The sequence below is a fragment of the Orussus abietinus genome, unplaced genomic scaffold, assembly GCF_000612105.2.
Source record: "Orussus abietinus isolate OABI.00-Male unplaced genomic scaffold, Oabi_2.0 scaffold9, whole genome shotgun sequence".
Lineage (NCBI taxonomy): Eukaryota > Metazoa > Arthropoda > Insecta > Hymenoptera > Orussidae > Orussus > Orussus abietinus.
In genome coordinates this window covers 2,001,740-2,011,067 of record NW_019396004.1, presented here as the reverse complement: position 1 = coordinate 2,011,067, position 9,328 = coordinate 2,001,740, and positions in this window count along the sequence as shown.

Genomic DNA, 9,328 nt, shown 5'->3' with positions numbered 1-9,328 from the left:
TTTATGGTCTTGGCTCGCCGTAAACTAAGAGGACGGTCGCAAAAACCGTAAAAACACGCCTTGGAAATGAGTTTTTACCATAAACCGTGTCGCCCCGGGCCAGGCCGGATCCCGGTCTGAATTACATTTGCCTGTATTTGTATCAGGGTCTGGTCATTATTGGTTTACTGCTGGGCCCTGGATTAATTTCGAAGGTCGGGCCCTGGACTGGCCCAAAGTGGGCCCAAGGCGACGCAGCCATTCTACGGTCGAACCATCCCCCTACGTCTGGAAAATATTTCGCACCTTGATTTCTGGTCCCAATTTGACGGACCGGTGTCCTGCGTCTCTCCATGAATGGCGATTTGCAAGCTACCAAACGTTCACGCTGGAAAATGCATCGCGACGTAAAATGCAAATATAGGGTCCGAATTTTGCGAGGGAATTTTTCAGGAATTTTTTTTTACGGATTTTAGCCCTAGCCGAAGAATTTCGTTCGATCTAGGGAACCCTTTGTGCCGAGTGACCGTGTGTGGCCTACCGCGCGCAGAACCAGCGTTATTTCACGGATCGTTCGCAAATTATACGCCCTGGAAAGTGGCCAATGGTCTGGAACGAAGAGCCCGGCCTTTCCCTGGAAACTTTCGAAAAGCAACCCTTGGCCGAACTGGAGCTGCCCTTTCGAGTAGCGTGGCCGAGAGTTGTGCGTCCGCAAAAGCGCCGACTCGCGTCTCGCAATTGCTCCCCATAAAGCTGTAGAGGCACAATCGCGCCCCGTCCATATTTCACGAAAAGGGTGAACATTTTTAACCCTAACCTACAATTACGTCGTAAAGTCGAGCCGGCCGGACAATACGAGGCGCGCTCCAGTTGCATAAAATAATAAACTGGAGGAGAAAGCCGAAGGTTAAAACCCTTTTCCGGAAACCCATTCGGCCTAGGACGGTCGGACTGATTTCACCCCAAATTCGACCGTTCCCAGGTACCCGCTCCAGTTTAAGCGTCAACGAGACCAAGCCCAGACCTAACGGACAACCGGTCACTTACCCCCAAAGAATTAGGATCCACCCTGGTCGACCCTTTCCTGAATCCCAAATCCTTGCGTCCTGCGTCGTCCACCCCTGCCGCTCCAGCTCTCCCAACCTCTAAACGCCGCACCCCCCAAAACTATCCCTATTAAAATTAAATATCGGCCAAGCGTTACCGAAACTGCTTGCGCAAATAGGTCGCTTTTGCCTCACTCCTGCCGTAAATTTCCGCCCAATTAGTTCGGTCCCTTTAACCCGTTTCTCGGTACAGTTACGGAACTGACCTAACACTTTACAGCCCTCCGTTCCGGCGGAAAATAATTTATTGCGTCGAACCGTAACGCGGACTGTGTTTCCGGGTCCTACCGTTACAGTTTAAATCGGCTATTTGGACAAGGCGAGTGCATCCCCTAATTTATGGCTTATCTGCGGAACAACCATAGTATTTAATATTACGCAATTATTAATTCCCACCGACTTAATGAGCCGGGAACGAGAAATACAAATTAAACGAAAGTGCCGACGGGACCACCTGGCGCTTGAGTGCAGCGTTCCTTTCATTGACACTTTCAGCGTCATCCCAGCTGGTGCAGTTAAGTGCGCCGCTAGATTCCCCCTGCACGGTGGTCGATTATTTTCCAATTGGCCCGTTCGCCTCCGTCTTGGCTTAATTCGATGTAAATTCTACGAGAGCACCAATGAGAGGCTGCAGGACCGCGGTAATGCGCTTTTGAGTGCGGCGCGTTTGTGTGCACCCACCGCCAGGCTGCCGCCGTTCTCCAGGGCGTCTTTGGTGGTCCCAACACAGATTCATCCGCGTCACGTTAAGGGCCCCTTCATCGTACAAAACCAGTGGAGTTTACGATTAAAATTACGATACTTTTATGATCGCGGCTAACTGAAAGTTAATGCGCCGTCAAATCATCTCCGCGCTGCCATGCGCTGCCAAGCCAGGAACGGGTAGCCGCGTAATTTGTGCAGTGGGCGTTTCCGTGCCCTCAACTACATTAAATGTTAGACGCTGCGAGGTGGCAGGTTCCTCCAGAATCCCGGGCCCGAAATTCCTGGAGCAAATTGCCGCTTCTTCGGCTCCCCTATCTAATTTTGAAAAAAAAAAGAAAAATCCGAGGAGGAGCCGGACCCAAGCGAATAACTCAAAGCCCGTCGATTCAAAATCCATCCTGATGGCGATCGCGTCTCGTGATCGGAATTTAGAGAGTCCTGCAAGACACGCCGTCGAAAACATCGCCATTTTCCCGCAGCTTGTACATGCGGCTAATCCTTCCTAGAGGTGACTGTGCCGATGGCACCGGCAATAAAACTGCGACTACCAGGCACAAAGAGCAAACGAGGCGAAAGTAAGTCTAGGAGTTTACGAGCGACAGCTTCCCAACGCTTCTTAAGCCTTTTTCTGACTGTCCCGTAACTGTACAGCAGCAACCCTTTCCGCTGTTCGCGGAAACGAATGGTAAAACGCTAAAGTCAACGGTAAAACGGAGGGCCGGACTGACCGAAAAGTCGAAAAGGGTTTTTTTTTTTTTACACTGACTCCGGAGTTAACCCCTTCAAGACCCTCCGGTTACCGTGGATAATCACGATTAGGGGTCTCCGCAATAAAGCAATATTTTGGCTGGTGCCCCTACAGGGGTGCGTCAACCCTTTGCGGGACTCCCGACTCGGAAGGGTTGAAAACTCCCCCCATAAAGGCACTGACTTTATATTTTTACCGCCTCGACGGCTCCTCGCGTACCGTTTTGCTCGACCGGCTTTTCTAGGTAAAAAAAAAAAAAAGAAAACACCAGAAAAAGCGGAGGAAAAAAACGCAGGAAAAAATCACTCCCGTACTCTAACCCAGAGGTCCAGATTTTCGACTGTACCAAAGTGTACCGTGGACGCGGGAATCGGGACTGCAACGGGACACCTTTTTCACCGGTCCTTTCGAGTAGAAAGTTTCACGGCCCGACGACAGCTATAAAACGGGAAATAAAATTTCGCGGCAATTATTCGACGAATTAACGAAACCGCGCCGTGCGACGCGGCCGGATGGTCCAGGCGCTTATGGCGGGCGCGTGGAAACTTTTTCAGAATAAATCAAGGGCGAGCCCGATTATTAAGTAATATCCGGGAATTCGTTTGGCCCCGGCCAATCCGTTTTGGATCGTAGCCCGGGGCCACACGCACGCGGGACCGCACACGCGGCAGAAGGCGCTGGAAAATCGCACTTTGGGATGCTGGGACCCATTAGCTCCCAACTTGCGAATCCTTCGACAAAACCCTTTCGCTCGAGACCAGTTAAAGTTCCCTTTATTGAATTCAAAATCGCTTCCCAGGGCTTATCGACGCGTTTCTTGATCCTTTGGTCCAAAAGACTTGAATCTGCACAGGAACGATTGGTCCGCGGCGTGAAAAAAAAAAAAAAAAAAATAAGCAGTCCAGGAAGCGGAGAGCAGAATCCGACTCCTGAGGGTCACGAACCTGGGATCGGTTCGGAGAAACTGTCGGAGGGCCTTAGGTGCGTTTTACGGGCGGGAAGTTACGGAGGAGTCGAGGATGGGTTACCGTAAAACTATTCGGCCGTGTCGGGGTATACGGAAACGGTACGACGGTTCGCCTAAACGCTTGACTTTACGCCGCAGTAATTCACGGGGTTCCTCGTGTGCGGAGGCGTCGCGTTGAATAATAAGCACGATTCGGAAACTATGTACCACTCTCCGCGGTCCCGAGGGACGCGCCTCTAACTGGCACCGATGGGTTATGTTAATTTCGACCAGTTTACAAGATGCCGAGACATAAAAACTTATCTGGACGCGGCCGCGCGAGTGGACGCCTGAGTTACGGTGCGTAGGTACTACCTACGTAACAGGTGTGTCCCACGCGACCGGCCGAGGTGCGTCTTCGACTGCCGAATGGGAATCGATCAATTATCCGACCCACCTGTGCCATCGCTTGGGAAACAGGTCCGATCGTTTTGGGCGTAAATGCCGTTAAGGCAACCCATTTGTTGGATCCAAAGCTCGATCCCCAAACGCGTCGTCGACTGCGTCTCGTCCCACCGGGTAGGTGCGATCGTCATTCTTTCGGATGACTTTTTCGAGATATCGTAGAAATTTCCAAGGAACCCAGGAGGTGCATAAATTCAATTAGGCGGTCTGCACGAGACGGCGGATACCGATTACGCCCATCGCGTGGTGCCTGGTTTTTACCCGTTCTCGCATAATCCCAATTATCCACGGTAGGTCTTGGAGGGGTCTTCGGTATTAATTTAGAAAAATCGTTGGAGCAAAATGCGTGCTCGTGGGATTATACCGCGTGTCCCCGGTAGTAGTGTCAGGGAGAGGAAACGTTTTTTCTCACAGTCGGTTGCTCGGGCTTTTTTATGGAAAAAGAAAAAAAGAAATAGGGGGTTGGTTAGGTGCGCGGTCTGGGTTCGTTAATTCCGTGCAGAGGCTTAAGAGCAACTAGCCAAGTATCTAATAGAAATAATATGCTAATTTGTCGTTGGGGACGTGCCCAACTCCACCCCGGGAGGGGTGGAATCCGGTATTCATCCCCGAGAGTAAATATTGGGAGACCCGGGTCCAGCGGTTGACTCCCCGTGCGAATGTCAACGGCGTCGCAGTGGATTCTGTCCGGAGAAAAATTAAAATGTTGCTAGTACATCGAGAGCCGTTCAAAGAGGTCGACGAGAGGACGGTCCCGATTTTGGGAGAGAATCCGGATAACGCAGGGAACTCCAGGTGCTCCCCTAACTTCTTCGCAATAAGAGGGTTCCCTGAGATCGCGAATTCGCAGAGCGGATCGACAGCCTCGAGAAGAAGACGTCGTCCAGTAAATCTCCATTAATCGAAGAGACCAGGGCGCGAGAGCGAATCAAAGGGGGCGAATCGATCTTTTCATCACCTGTTCCCCATCTCGCCACCTACAATCAGGGCCGGTGCGCACCCTGCTTAAGATTATGCAGATTACGGTAGCGCCTGCGACGGGTCATACATCGCTGGGTGGTGACACCGCAATTTGCATCCCTAATTCGTGTAATCTCCCAGTTTAAGCGTTTTTAACGACCGACGCCCCTTCTGGCGAACGGTCGCGGTCAGGTCCGCCCTGGCGATTCCGGAGCGCCCACCCTGGGTGGTCCACATAAATTTCTTCGCCACGGGAATTATGATAATGCCGGAAATTACGAACTTTCTAAGTGATATTTACAGCCAGTCGCTCTCTTTCCGCCCTTGCCTCCTGGAAATCTAGGGGGTCCGAAGCCTCGAGTTTTGGGAGCGGGTGACAACGGACGGCCCATTGTTGCAACCTCGAAGGAGTGGGACGCATCCGGGAGTAGTTCGCAACCGGCTCGAGGAAGTGCCTCTGGGGAGGTCGGCGAGGTCGACGAGGTTGCCGAGTGTGGGAACGTGCGACGGAGGAGGGGCACCGGCGTCACCCTGACGTCACGGCGAGTCGCCGGGTCGCGAGGTCGCGACCAGTCGCGAGTCGTGAGTCAGCGCGCTTACGCGTGCTAGGATCCTTAAGCGTGCGCCTCAGGACACGAGCTGATCGAAGTCGAGAAAAAGTCCCGTGAAGTCGGTTGCAGACTCCATAATTTCGCTAGATGCGAATTTCGCCCCTCCTCCCTCTCTTCTATGTCCAGTATAACCCGATTAATTCGTTACACTTTATATTAATTATGCCAGTTATCAATATCTCAAGATGTATTTCAGATAACGGCATCTGATTGTCTCCGAGATGGCGCACCCTGAGGTCTCCGGGTTCTCCTCCAACCTTCTCCAACCTTCACGCCATTCCTTGGCCGTCACAGTCGTTCTTCCGGCCGGGTCGATGAGTATCGACACCGTCGCTAATTTAATATTCCTTCTCCGGAGAGAGGCGTGACGGCGCGTGGTTGCGTCGAGTCATGACACAGAAACGATTCCTCTTGGCGAGACCGGCACGCGGCTCGATACACGCGTGCCGATCGTCGTGACGATCACCTTTGTCGCGTCGGCGCCTTTGTGGGACCGACCATCGTCGATTCGGCGCGCGATCCTCGAGAGGGCACACGCACGCATGCGTGCGTGCATGCAGACGTGCGTGCGCGCGCCGCGAGCGTGCATAAGCGGGTGCGCGCGGTGAGCCCGTATTTAACTTAACGAGCGGCGGCCCACGCGACCGTTTCCACGGAGGTCGAAGGTTAAGCAGACGTGGGAACCCTCGCGGCGATCGCGGCCTGACCGGAGCCCCGAGACCCTCTTCTTCGCGGTTCTAAATATACCCGTGACGTGCGCCGTCCTTTTCGGAAATTCGAGTCTCGCCGGGGATGGCGTAATTCAATTTGCCCGTCTCGAGGGAGCCTCGGTCGCGATCCTCCAGCTTCCAGAATGACGCTCATGAAACGTCGGGATTACGGATCCAAGAAAAGGAACGGAAAGGGCATAAAGTCCATCCTTTCCTCACGGATCCACCCTGAGAAAAAAAAAAAAATAATCGAACCAAAGGAATATTCGAATAGTATCTAAAGAATATTTTGTTAATTCAAAGAATCGAATTGATGCAACGTTTATTCGGAATTATTACTATATGGAATTTATTTGAGTCTAATAATTATTCTCTGAATTAAATTATATATTCCTTTGGTTATATTTTTTTTTTCTCGGTGCATGAGATGATCTTGATTTACCGGGAATTCTTAAATGTAGGGGTGTTGTCACCTCGAAGAATTCATCGATGCCCGTGAATTTTCTCTGCACCCCGCGCCGCGTTCCACGGCAGAGGTGTAAAAAGCCGCAGCGATTACCGCACGGCGGCCGCGTGGGCGTGAATTACCGCCGGCGATACGTCCACTGCCGTTCGGGCCCTCGGACGGACATTCTGCAACGCGGTTAGGCATTCCGCGGACTATCCATAAGATCCTTCAGACTTTGCTAGGATAAGGACTAATGTAAATGGCCACCGTGGCATTTTACGGAGGGCACTCCTTTGGTATTATGCCCGCGCGTTTCATCTCGCGCCTGGAGGCCGTTGCGAGGTGCACCGCGGCAGGCGTATTCACGTGCTCGGTAGATCTCTAGACATCTAAAAATGTTTATACTTTATTTCGAGTATGGCACTCGAGAGCCATATGTCGGGTAGGGGACAGTCGACGCACTCGAGAAGAGCGGCCCTAGACTGGGTACGTCGCGTCTCATTTATCAGGGAAAAGCACCGATCCTTTCGGTCGCTCTTCGGTCTGGAAGACCCGGAGATGATTGCACGTGCCCGGGAAGATGGCAACCCGATCTGGAAGAAATCAAGTGCGAATTGAGCACGGCCTGCCGCGAAAGCAAAAGTCTGCTCGGCCGAGCAACAAGGATGTATAAATAACTCGATCGGACGTGAGACGCAACGCGATACCCTTGCGGCATGGCGAGACCGTCGTCGCCGACGAAACGCCGTCGTTAGACGCGAATTTCTTCCAATAAATCGAATATCGACCTCGTCGATCAGCCCCTGTCGCATCGGGCGGCTGGAAAAAAACCATTTCTGGATCGGCGAGGTACTCGAATCGAAGAGACGAGTCCGGCGATTTGTTTTACGGGTGCTCTGTATCTTCGACCAGGTCTCGTCTTTTTAGGGCCTCCCTTCAACAATGTCCTCGTGATCGGGGACTTTACGATTGGCCTGATGAGCTGCGCGTGCCTGGTCGTACCCTTTAAAAAATACAACTCTTTGGGGAAGGATGGCTCCTCGGCCGGAGTGGGTTAGGCATAGAAGGGGTCGCTCATCACCAATAAAAGGGATTCCCCGATCGCCAATAAAAGGGTTCCCCGAGTCTTTGGAGGCCCAAACCACACGGCTTAAAGCTCTCCCCGAATTCCCCTTTCGCTAAAGGGTGAAATGCACAAACCCTTTGTGAGTCTCCGGCCTCCCAATGGGATTTCCAAGCCCAACCTCTCGCACCGAGGAGAAAGTTCTTCGGCCTCGCGAGGACGCTCGATGCCGAGATTTTTTACGACGCCGTTTAAGCTGCGGGAATGGTCAGAAAAATCCTAAAAATTGCCGGCCATCCTTAGAAGGGTTTATGATTTTTTCTTTTCCCGATGTCCAGGCACGTTTTACGAGGATTTTCCATTCGAACGTTCTCGGGACTCTACCCTTTTACAATCCTTGCGAACTTGACCCTTCCAAGTCGCATCCCTTTTTATGCCTTTACAGCCCCGAAGGGTCGACGTCGGTGGAAGAGGTTCCGCCTCGGCAGAAGAGGTCCAATAAGGAAATCGCGTCCCTCCGAAAAATCCTGCGGTTTTCACAATGAGTCTTTACCGTCCCCTTGCTTTGCCCCGAGGCTCAGAATGGAGTTTTCGCCCACGAGCCAAAATAGCGGTTTTTACGACGGCATAACCTTTTTGTCAGCTCGCGAGTCCGTCTCCTTGACCAAAGCGCGTCGACGTTTACCGAAATCCGTGTGGCGGAGAAATATGGAATATCGGTGCTCGCAGAATAAATGAACGTTTCGTCACTCCACCATGACGGAGAGCGTCGAGACGGCCCAGGTTTGGGCAGGGAATTGCGGTACCCGGCACTCAAATGAAAGGCTGCGATTCGTCTTGGTCAACATCCCGTAAAGGGTGTCGGCGGCCAACCCTAATCCATCAAATTTACAACCACCGTTTGCAAATTCTCCTTTCGCCTTGGGGATCGACCAAGGCCGGGCATCTGCGTTTTATGATTTAACCCTAATTAAAGAGGTACGTCTGTGCATCGGCCCGACGACCCGGCTCCTCCAATGACACTTTCCTAGCTTTGTCTCTCGATGGCCAACAATACACCCCGGTATCCGTACCGAATAGTCTTCGAGAACCACCGTAAACATTGCTAAACTCGCGAACGGTGCAAACGCATGCGTACGAGTGAATCCGGCAAAGTCCAATCGGCGAGCGCACGTCTTCGCCTTCCGAAACCGATGGTCAGCGCGTTTCATCAAGAGTGCAATTGCAGCTCCCTCTCGGGCTTTGAATTCAGATTCGGATTGAATCGCGGGCACCCCGTAATCACGGGAAAGTGCAACGCAATTTTTATTATACACCTGGCCAGACCGTAGGGCCAATGCCGGCCACCAAAATGGCCGAGCAACGGTCAACCTTGCCTTTCCTTTCGGAACTTCGAGTACTTCCCAAACTTTCTCGGGAGTCCAACCCTTTCCCAAAATATTGGCGAATCATCATTACAGTGGCTAGCGCTAACCCGTCCAGTGATTAGAGCCGGACTCCCGGCTTTGGCATACGAGGTAGCCGAGGCATTGTTGGGCTCGAACAATGGACTCCTCCTACTTACCGGCCCGGTCAGTAAATAAGACC